Raw genomic sequence first — 11,409 nt, 5'->3', positions numbered from 1 at the left:
CTGGAACCCTTCCTGTTGTTTCAGGTGTCTGCTGCTGCTTCAAAGTGAACGCAAGGCAAGCATTCTGAAGAGAAGAGCTGAACGAAGCCCATCTGCTGGCTAAGGAGGGGCAGAAGGCAGGAGGCCTCTGTGATAGTGAGCTCTGTGGTGGGAGCTTACAAGGGGAACGAGCTCAGTTTGTCACTTCTTTATCAAAGAGGGGGATCCCCTCTCGTAAGCAAGCAAAGAGAGCATCCTTAAAGACTGCCAATCTGTAAGGACTTTTAAAATGCCACAAGACAAAGTGAATAAAAGATGCTCTCTGGTCCAACATTTATTTGGGTTATACATTCTAATATATTTATTTCAAAGTTATTCCTCCCTGTTGTAGTTATCCCGGAAATCCCTCCATCCAAGAGGTCGAGGCAAGAGGATCATGAGTTCAAAGCCAGCATAAGCTATGTCATGAGCTCATGCCTTAAAAAGTAAAAGATGTTTACCATTTTATGGCCATAATCTAGACAGACTCTCCTGGGGGGCTCTGAATAGAAATAAAGTAATTCCAGCTGAGATGATCAAATAGACGAATTTTGAATGTGTATCTGGGGGCCGACTTTGTGCTGAGCATCTTTAAACTTGCCAATCCAGAATAAAGGAGATGCCTGTTTTTTACAATGGGGCTCAACAAAATGTTAAAAGTTATAGGTTTTTAACTCCAAAACAGTTTAAGTTTGACTTCCATTCAAGAGCTGGATCTTGGGGCTGGAGAGCTGACTCAGCAGTTAAGAGAACACACCGCTCTTGCAGAGGACCTGAGTTCAGTCCCCAGTGCCCACACTGGGAAGCTCACACCCTCCTTTAGCTCCAGCTCCAAGGGGTCCAATACTGTCTTCTAGCCTCCATGGGTACTACACTCACATGTACATACCCACACAGAGATACACATGGCTATAACATGACAAAAAAAATAAGCGTTCTCCAGCCGGGCAGTGGTGGCGCACGCCTTTAATCCCAGCACTCGGGAGGCAGAGGCAGGCGAATCTCTGTGAGTTCGAGGCCAGCCTGGTCTAGAAGAGCTAGTTCCAGGACAGGAACCAAAAGCTATGGAGAAACCCTGTCTCGAAAATAAAAAAAAAAAGTGTTCTCAACTCAGCAGCACATATACTGAAATCAGAATGATAGAGATTAGTATGTTCCCTGCTCAAGAATGACATACAAATACATGAAACATTCCATATTTTAATAAATAGGGCTTGAGAGATGGTTTAATGCGTAAAGCATTGGTTGCTCTTCCAGAGGACTAGGATTTGGTTCCTAGCACCCGCATAACTGTTTACAACTGTCTGTAACCCCAATCCCAGGGGATCCAACACGCTCTTCCGGCCTCTGTGGGTGCCCTACCCATGTGATGCATAGACATGCATGCAAGCAAAATACCCACATATATAAAAATAAGGTAAAACAAATTAAAATCTTTTTTTTAATGTTGGATCTTCTTGAGCCCGAAGTTGCCGAGGCAGATGGAGCAGCTGTGTTTCTGGATGATGTATATGAAATTAAATCAGCATCATCATGTGTCAAGCAATCCATATACTGCAAGCCTGGTCACTGTTCATGCTCAGAGAAACTGGGTTGCACAGGACGTTTAGCCTAGGAAGCCGCCCTGAACTATATCTCCTATCCTGTCTTCCACTTTCGACTCATTTTACCATGGAATCCAGCATATTCATTTTGATTGCCATAGGCTGTGGGATATGAGTACCGGACACAGAGCTGGGCTTCCCTGGGCTTGACCCCTGGTGAACTCAGGTATTATAGCCACACAGCCTCTTACCTTCTTGTTCTTGACTGCTTCCAGAACCACTTCTTAGGCATTTATACCAGACTAGGTCAGCTTTCCTAGAGAAAGACAGGAAAGTGTAACAATCTGGGGCTCCTGTATTGGCCTCAGGATCAAATATGGTAGATCAGCCGGGGCAGGAAGGAAACAAAACACGTCTACACTAATGCTGAGATTCTAGCTGGTTCTTTTCTTTCCAGAAGTTATCTTCCCAAAGAAGCCTGTCTTGCATATTTTCTGTTGCTATAACAAAATAATGAGGCCAGTGTTTTGTAAAGAAAATAATTGCTTAGCTCAGCAAGCAATTTAGGAGGCTAAACACCAAACAGCATTAGAGGCAGTGCCATGTGGATAAAGGTATTTGGTGCCAAGCCTGATGACTGAGTTCAGGGCTTGAACCCCACATGGTAGAAGAGAACGGACGCTGGCAGATTTTCAGTTTTCTTCTGGCAAATACAGACACACCCCCAACACACACATGCACGCGCGCACGCACACACACAATTTTTTTTTTTCAGCAGGAAAGTCCAACCAACGTCAGGCATCCTCATCTGTTTGCCCTCAGGTGAGAGCTACATGGCTGTGTCACAATACGGAGGAGGCATCATGGCGACTCTACTCGCCAGAGGGAGAGATACAGATAAACCAGGAAGGCAGATGTGTCAGGAACCACACTTGCTCTTTGACATCAGCTTGTTCCTGAGACTAACAACTTGCCAGAACCAACCAGTCCCTTCCAAGGGTTGCTATTCCGAATACCCTAACCTTCCACCAAGCTCCACCTTTTAAACTCTCTCGTCGCTTCAACATTGCTACGCTTGAGCCTAAGCATCCTGCCCATGAGCCTTTGCACTGCATACTCCATCAATAGCAGAGTCCCTGCCCATGCCACGGTGCACTGGAGACATGCCTTTGCCTCGTGGCTTCTGTGATAAAAAACCAACACAGGTATAGTTTATATTTCCTAAACTTCCAGGGAGCCAGATTCATTGTGAGTTGACAGACACCGGCAGAGATCCCTCTGCCTGTGCTGGGAACACTCCCTTGCTCCCTGGTGGAGCCAAAGCCTCCCGGTCCCCATCTGGATGGTGTCAGCAGCTCTTTCCCCTCATGAAAACCGCAGATGAACATACGTTTGGGTTTTTCCACCTCTTAAATTTGGAAGCAAAGCGAAGCACGCAGGGTGAGGGCCCAGTGAGTTTGCCGGACTGATTATTTGGCTTCGTCTAACTCTTGGTCTCATGGGAAGCAGAGAAAAGCAGCTTTGGTAAAAATTAGATCAGACATTTTCCTTTCTATAAACACAGCCTGAAAAAAATGTAAACCAGCTGAGCTGGCAGGGCCTTTGCCCGCCCCGAGTGCAGACACTTATGGTATCAAAAGTTACTTAGAGACTTTTCAACTTGGGTTTCCTCTGGCTCAACGGGGAAGAGAGAGACAGGATAAAACTGGGCTACCATACGGTCCAGCATTCGCTGTAGAAAACAGAACCTCATGCCACAGAGCTCTGGCTGTGTTCCAGACTGCAGTGTGGCTTCCCTGGCCCTGGGCTCCCGGGCAGATGATATACCTAGCTTAATATTTCAGAGAAGTTCTTGAACAGCAAGGTATTCTGGAAACTTCCCATCTGAAGTATGCAACCTTGATTACGCAGGCTGCCTCCCTCAACAACAAGAGTTAACTGGGGTTAGTTAGAGGATCTCTGCATTGTTTATAACCGTATGCAGTGAAGCTTCGGTCAGATGCTGTATCCTGTAACTGTTCTCAGCACAGAAGAGCCACCAAGTAGAGCATTGGCTTCCTTGTGATATACAGTCCAGACTGTGTTTGAAAGACAAAACTGAGGGAGATGCTTGGACTATTACTTTTCTGTCTGGCCCGTGGAAGGCTGCTTTTCTTCACATAAGGCAGTTGGCATGCCTTCAGAGAAGCTGAGCCTTTCAGGCTGGCCTAGGATGCCTTCTCTGGTCTTTGCCACAGAACATGTCATCAAGGAATCACCAAAGGGTGTGATCTGTCACCGAACAATTGGAGGCAGGGAACGAGGAAGGAAGCAGCAATCTGGAGGAATGTAGGGAAATGAGGGGTGCAGCAGAAGCAAGGTTGTGGTCCCTAGGAGACCCTGGAACCATCTCCAATGGGAAGAGCTTAGGACAGAGGATTTGGTTCCTTAGCAGAGGGAACGTGTACACATGTTGAGGCCACCTGAAGCCCACACACAGATGAGCAACTGTGGGAAAAGATTCTATTTTCAGAAACCCAGGCAGCATCAGAGAATGACTTGGACCTGTGACACGGTGGCTGCTTCTGTGTCTCAGCTGTGCCTCTCGGAGATGCTGTCCTGGGCCTCAAAGGGTCAGTCTGTAGATGTGGAGACCTGCCTCCAGGCCTCCCCTGTGCTCCCAAGCCACTGCTATGCAGTACCTGATCCTTGGGAGAGTCCAGCCAATAGCAAAGCTGTCTTTATGACAACAGAGGATATGTGTATTGATGGTACGGGCTTGTTTCTTGCCCCTGAATGTAAGTTTTACCTTGAAAAGAATCCAGATAATATCACTTAGTTTTTTGTTTGGCAAAAATGGTGGGGAAAAGTTCTCAATAAGGAAAATAAATATGGGAAATACATATATCTGTAACTTATTAAAAACAAGGGATGCAGTTCACTTCAGAAGCACGGATAGGAACACAGATGGCCTGCCAATTTGTGAATCATTCTGTATTTTAAACAAAAAAAGGTAAAAATACAATAGATTGACAGTGGCTAAGACAGAAGTATACAAAGAAACATGCCTAGCTAAATGTACGGTTTTCTGCTTCTTTGTATGTTAGAAATTCTTATGATAAAATATTAGGGAGGAAATACCAGCTCGCTCAGATTTGGAACATTGCAGGGTATAAGAATACAGGTCTAATCTGGAAATTCACAGGCAAATGGATGGAACTAGAAAAAAAAACATCCTGAGTGAGGTAACCTAGATCCAGAAAGACAAACACAGTATGCACTCACTCATCAGTGGATATTGGACATAAAGAAAAGGATAGCCAAACTACAGCCCACAACCCCAGAGAAGCTGGGTAACAAGGAGGACCCTAAGAGGGACATACATGGATTCCCCTGGGAAGGGGAAATAGACAAGATCTCCTTAGTAAGTTGGGAGGGTGGGGAAAAGGGAGGGAAAGGAGAACATGAGGGAACAAGATGGTTGAGTTGGAGGAGGGACAGAGAGAGAGAGAGAGAGCAAGGAAGGATACCTTGAGAGAAAGCCATTATGGGGTTAGGGCGAAACTTGGTGCTAGGGACATTCCCAGGAATCCCAACTAAGACTCCAAGCAATAGTGGAGAGGGAGCCTGAACTGGCCTTCTCCTGTAATCAGATTGATGACTACCTTTACTGTCATCATAGAACCTTCATCCAGCAACTGATGGAGGCAGATGCAGTGAGTCACAGCTAAGCACTGGGCTGAGCTCCCAGGGTCCAGTCATAGAAAGGGAGAAGGGATTATATGAGCAAAGGGGTCAAGACCTGGGGAATCCCACAGAGACAGCTGACCCGAGCTAGTGGGAAATTATTGACTCTTAACTGGCAGCTGGGGAACGTACATAGAACGTAACTAGGCCCTCTGAATGTGGGTGACGGTTGTGTGGCTTGGGTAGTCTGTGAGGCCACTGGCAGTTTATCCCTAGTGCTTGAGCTGGCTTTTTGGAGCGAGCCCATTCCCTGTGTAGGGATACCTTGCTCAACCTCCATACAGCAGGGAGAGGGGCTTGGTCCTTCCTCAGCTTGATATGTCAGACTTGGCCTCCCAATGGAAAGCCTTACCCTTTCTGGTGAGGGGATAAGGGGTTAGGTGAGAGGAAGCGGGGAGCAGGAGCAGGGGAGGGAGGGGAAACTGGAATTGGCATGTAAAATGAAAAACGAAGAAAACTACAGGTCTACTAGATTCTAACTGTCTCTGGGGACTCTGTTGGCTCATTTGCTCTCATAACCACCTAGGAGGTAAGTGCCAGTGCCTTCCCTTTGTGGGGGGTAAACTCAGAGATACGGGGTGCCTAAGATGTTTCTCAGAATCAGGTGCTGGCAAATGAAAGAATCAGGATTTGAACCACATTGACCAACTCCAGGACCCAAGGCGTGGCCCCGGCATCACACTTGGGAAGCAGATGAGCTTGCAGTGGCCTAGCCATGGCTCTTGCAGTTTGAGGAAAGTAGAGAGGATACGAACTGGGGCTGTATGTGAACCCTTCGTTCTCTCTAAGGGACCTTGCCTAGGATGGGCACTTCAATCGCTCTTAATCTTTAATGGCTATGCAAACTACCACCTGAGAGTTTTATTCCGTTTCCACCTCACTTTTCTTCCTTGTTTCAAACAAACTTATGTTTGTAACATTTTGACATAAAGGAAAAGCTATGTAGTATTTTTTAAAAAGAGTGATTTATCCCTCCTCAAAGACAAATTGTTTTTCATATGACACATACATAGGAGCTATAAAATTGTCCTTGCTTTTACAGTGATAAATGTAAAATGTTGAAATTCTTCAGTGAAACAAGGTCTGAGAGGACTTTTTATTGTTTTTTTTCAACAGTAAGAAAGATATAATTTACTGGCATACAAAGAACCAAATGAGCACGCCCCATGTAGAAAAGGAGTATTTTCACAAACCCAGCAATTTTCTTCATTCCGTCTCCTGATATTGATCAAAGCACACCATGAGCCATTAAATATGATACCCTTGTGCACATGCACCCATGAGTCTGTGAACCACAAGGGCATGAAAATGAAAGAATGGAAGAATTATTCTATAGTACAGTGTAGGGACCCGAATGACAGTGGCTGGATTAAGCCTGTACTCTTACTGGGTAGTGGTGGTGCACGCCTTTATCCCAGCACTCAGGAGGCTGAGACAGGTGGAACTCTGAGTTCAAGGTCAGCCTGGTCTACAGAGTGAGTTCCAAGGCGTCCAGGGTTACACAGAGAAACCCTATCTCTAAACAACACAACAACAACAAAAGACCGCATTCTCATTCGCAGGAGCAGCGTCGAGAATGGTGGAGCAGGCTCATGATTTGGCAGACTGTTCTGAGACTGGAGCGCATCCTCTGTTGGTCATCTGCCCATCATGCTGGAGTCTCATCTGCATCATTGGGAAGACCTGTTCGCAGAAGGCTTTTGAGGCTCACTAAGTGATGCACAGCTGATCACCTGCACACCGACCCTCTGTGCCCAGCCACCTTCAAGCCAAAGAGGTCCTTGTCTTCAGACTCGATTTCTCAGCCATGGAAGGCATTCTCTCATCTTCTGCTGTCTTATGAAAGAGGTATGAGATGCCCTCCAATGGCTCTGTTTCTTCTTGTCCCCTTGGTGTCTCTCCTGTGGTTGGTGAACTGGGGAATGTAAGCAGCAAGCTCTACTCAGCAGCAAGCTACTCAGGTCCAGTTTTCAGCTCCCTCGTTGTTTCCGCAAAGGAAAAAACATTAGTATAAGTAAAATACCTCTATTATTTCACTTCCAAATTCCTCCTGCTTAAGGTTTGCATCTTTTTGCACAGTCCCAGGAGAGTGAATGGTCAGCATGGGGACCAGACTTCAAGGACTGGGAACCCCGGGTCAGGCTTGGGCCCCACATCTACCTGGTTACACAGCATACCTTTGTGACAACAGAAAGCTATCTGTCCCCAAATCCAGTTTGTTGTAGGCTTTTTATTACTTATTTCCCCTTTTTTTTACCTTTCAAAAGAAAGGGAGGAGACTGCTCTTAAATTTAGAAAAAGAGAAATAAAACCAATCCAATTTCAACATCTATCTGACCTAGAAAAAAAAGGCAGGAAGAATTTAAAAGGAATCCCAGGTTCCCAGAACAAAGAAATGATAAATGTTTAAGGAGACAGGAATTGTAATTGTGTTTATTTGATTGCTATATGTTATATATGTTATGGTTTAGAAATGACATGTACACTCACAAAAGGCTCCTGTGTTGAAGACTTGATCCCCACCAGGTGATGCAATTGAGAGAAGACTGGACCATGAGGGACTTAGAGACACAGACTTGGGAACACCCGATCTAACCCCCTTCTCTTTTAAAAAATACATTTTATCACTTTAAACATTTTTAAATATACCATTAAATTCACTGGATTCAAGTCTATTTACAGTGCTGACTAGTGTCTCCATTACTCTCAAGAACTTATTCAGCATCTCAAACTGACTCCACCTATACTGGCTGGCTTTCTGTCAGCTCGACACAAGCTGAAGTCATGTGAGAGGCTAGAACCCCAACTGAGAAATTGCCTCCGTAAGATCAGGCAGTAGGCAAGCCTGTAGGGCAGTTTCTTAATGATCAATCATCTTAGTGATTGACGGTGCAGGGCCCAACCCATTGTGGATGGTGCTATCCCTGGGCTGGTGGTCCTGGGTTCTAAAATAAAACAGATTGAGCACACCATGAGGAGCAAGCAGTACTCCTCTGCGGCCTCTGCATCAGCTCCTGCCTCTAGGTTTCTGCCCTGACTTCCTTCAGTGTGGAAGCGTAAGCCCAACTTACTTTCCTCTCCGACTTACTTTTTGGTCATGGTGTTTCATTGCAGCAATAGAAACCCTGATTCAGGCGATTCACATTAAATAACATAACCTCCCTTCATAACAATGATGAAATCTAAGCAGACCCAATGTCTTAACTAGGACAAGAGCTTCCAGTCTCACAATGAGGACTATCCCTTACAAAATCTGGGTCCTTAAAATAGGAGTTTAGAGAAAGCATAAAACACTTGTCTTTCTGGGTCTGGTTACCTCATTCAGAATGAGTGTCCACCGCTCCATCCATTTATCTGTTAATATCATAGTCTCATTTTTCTTAATAGCCGAATAACATCCCATTATGTAAATGTGCTATATTCTCATTATCCACTGATAGTTGATGGACGTCTAGGCTGTTTCCAACTTTAGGCTATTGTGAGTAAAGCAGCAATAAACATAGAGAGCAAGTTCTCTGTAGTAAGACGTAGTAAGACATACATCCAGGTGTATGTCTGCTATTGGTATAGCTGGGTCTTGGGGTAGATCAATCTGTAGTGTTTCTGTAGCGGCTACACCGGTTTCCACTCACAGAACCAGTAAGTGAAACCCATGCTAGCAAATATTGTCAGTTATTGTGGATCCCTATGGATCTTACCAGATTGTGGTAAGATGAAATCTCAACGTAGTTCTTATTTATGTTTCCCCGATGGCTAAGAATCATAAACATTAAAAAAAAATGGTTCTTGTCCACTTTTATTTCATCTTTTGATAACTCTCTGTTCCATGCCACATTTTTAAAATTGGGTTATTCCTTACTATATAAATTTTTGAGTTCTTTGTATATTCTGTATACTAACCCTCTGTCATACATATGTCTGGGAAATATTGTCCCTATTCTGTAGGCTCTCGATGGTGTCCTTAGGCAAAGGGTTTTCAGGCATTTGGTGGCAAGGCGCTTACACGTGGAGCTGAGGGTACTCTGGAAAAAGTGTAGAAAGCTTAGGTGTGGCACTCTCCAAAGTATTGGTGGTAATAGTTTGCTGTGAAATGTTAGTGCATGTGTCCACGGATCTTCCAAAATGAAGTAAAATTGAACACAACATCTCAGAGCACCGTGCACAGGACAGGAGTTAACAGGTGTTTCTCAAGATATACTTTCGTCTCTATTGTATGCCAGGTCAATGTAAAACATGTTTTACTGTAGAATTAATTTTTATTTCAATGTTAAAACCCCCCATTATTAATGCAGAGCAGGGAACATAAATGTCTTTGCAGCGGGTCACAAGTTGCTAGAGAAGTCACGCGTGGAACACTTCTCTAGAGAAGTCACGCGTGGAACACTTCTCTAGAGTGGGTCTCTTAGCAGTGGGGCAAAAATTTCTAGAGAAGTCACAAGTGGTAGACACTGTTCTGGCCATCTTCCTCTTTGGCCTCTGGAGCCTATGAATCTACGTCTGTGGCACAGCAGACTGACCCATGTGGTCACCAAGTGCACTGACTGGACCAGAAGCAGAGCCAATACCTCTGTACCCTGAGGCCTGAGAGAACAGTGCACCTGAATCGTGTTGCTAGTCTTCCTGTCTTGTCAGGGATGGTCATGAAAATGAATGCTGGTCTCCAGAGAGAAAACTTGGAGACAGAAAATTAAGGACGTGTGCAACTCCTACAGAGAGAGCACACAGATCCTCATACCGGTGTGCAAGCATTTTATGTGTTCATTCCTTAAATCAGGGACTCAGATGTACTTAGGACAAGGTTACACACCTAACCCTGGTCAGAGTCCCCTAGAGGCTGTAATCACCAGGGAGCTTCCAAGACATTCCAGAAAGAGTTTTGAATTAAGGAGTAGATCAAGGATTACAGCTCTTCAGGCACTGAAGAGGATCCAAGACTATAATAATCATAGAGGTGATGTATACAAAACTAAGGCCTATGTGCTATGCTGGACCCTTTCCATAATGCAGCCTGTGCATGCTGGATCTCTTTCTGTATATCCGACACTCCTTCCTGGTTCTGACATTAGCATCCTCTGTCTGACAGTTCCTATGGACTATTCTTCTGGGCTCACTATCCATTCTATGTGATTCTCTTGGGATACCAGTTACACTATTCTGCCCTATCCCCCTGGGCTTCAACAGTGGTCTGTGGAGAAGGCAATAGACCCAAGGTCTTTCCAGTGTCTAATACCTAATCAAGCTGTAGGCAAGAACTCGCTCTTTTCTGTGAGAAACTAAACTCCAAGGCTCTGAACTGGAGCTGACTTTGGCTCTATTTTCTTCCAGCCACACAAAGAAGATCCATCAAGTGAGAGAGAGTGAGAAGTCTGGACAGGAGAGATGACTCATGAGGTAAAAGTGATTGATGTTTGGGCTTGATGACCTGAGTTCAATCTCCAGGACCCACATGAAGGTGGAGGAGAGGACCAATTTCACAAAGATGTCCCGTGACCTTCACATGGGACTCATGGGGTACACACGCGCATGTGTATATACACACACACCACACCCCCCCACACACACACACACAGGTAAATACGTAAGAAAGAAATCTGATGCCCAGCATGTCATGCAGCAATTCTGCTTTGTCCTCAGAGATATGATCACACGGGGGCTCACTCACTATGTAGCCCTGATTGACTTGACATCTGCTATGTAAACCAGGCTGCTCTTGAACTCCAGAGATCCGCCTACCTCTGCCTCTCAAGTGCTGGGATTAAAGTCATGTACCACAACACCCAGCTTAGACATTTTATTAGTATATAAAAATACCTTTATCTTATGAACTTCTCTGGAGCTCACAAACACTCTGGGTTATAGTACTGCTGCTGATGCTGTTATAATACAGATATGGGTCAAATATTAACATCTAATCCAAGCATCTTTTTCTTAAAAAGGAAGGATGAAAGACTTCTATTCTCTACCAAGCTCTGACCTCTATCATCACAGATTGGTCAAGAAACTGGTTTGAATGCCAGAGTTGCTAACTACTAACTCAATGATTTAATTGAACATACTCCAACCTTTCGGCGTCAGAGGGCATTCCTGGGTGGGTTGTTGGAGACACGCCAGAACAGCATAA

The 11,409-nt window shown here is 44.9% G+C and overlaps 1 non-coding gene across 1 annotated transcript; it reads left to right on the top strand.

The window, feature by feature from the left end:
• Positions 1-1,117: 1,117 nt before the first annotated feature.
• On the top strand, positions 1,118-1,221 carry LOC113457188. Its single transcript, XR_003377813.1, has one exon. It is a non-coding gene; the product is annotated as a U6 spliceosomal RNA (small nuclear RNA).
• Positions 1,222-11,409: the final 10,188 nt, after the last annotated feature.

The sequence above is a fragment of the Microtus ochrogaster genome, chromosome 19 (genome assembly GCF_000317375.1).
Source record: "Microtus ochrogaster isolate Prairie Vole_2 chromosome 19, MicOch1.0, whole genome shotgun sequence".
NCBI classification, from domain to species: domain Eukaryota; kingdom Metazoa; phylum Chordata; class Mammalia; order Rodentia; family Cricetidae; genus Microtus; species Microtus ochrogaster.
The sequence above is the reverse complement of the archived record's forward strand: the minus strand, read 5'-3'. Positions and strand labels throughout refer to the sequence as shown.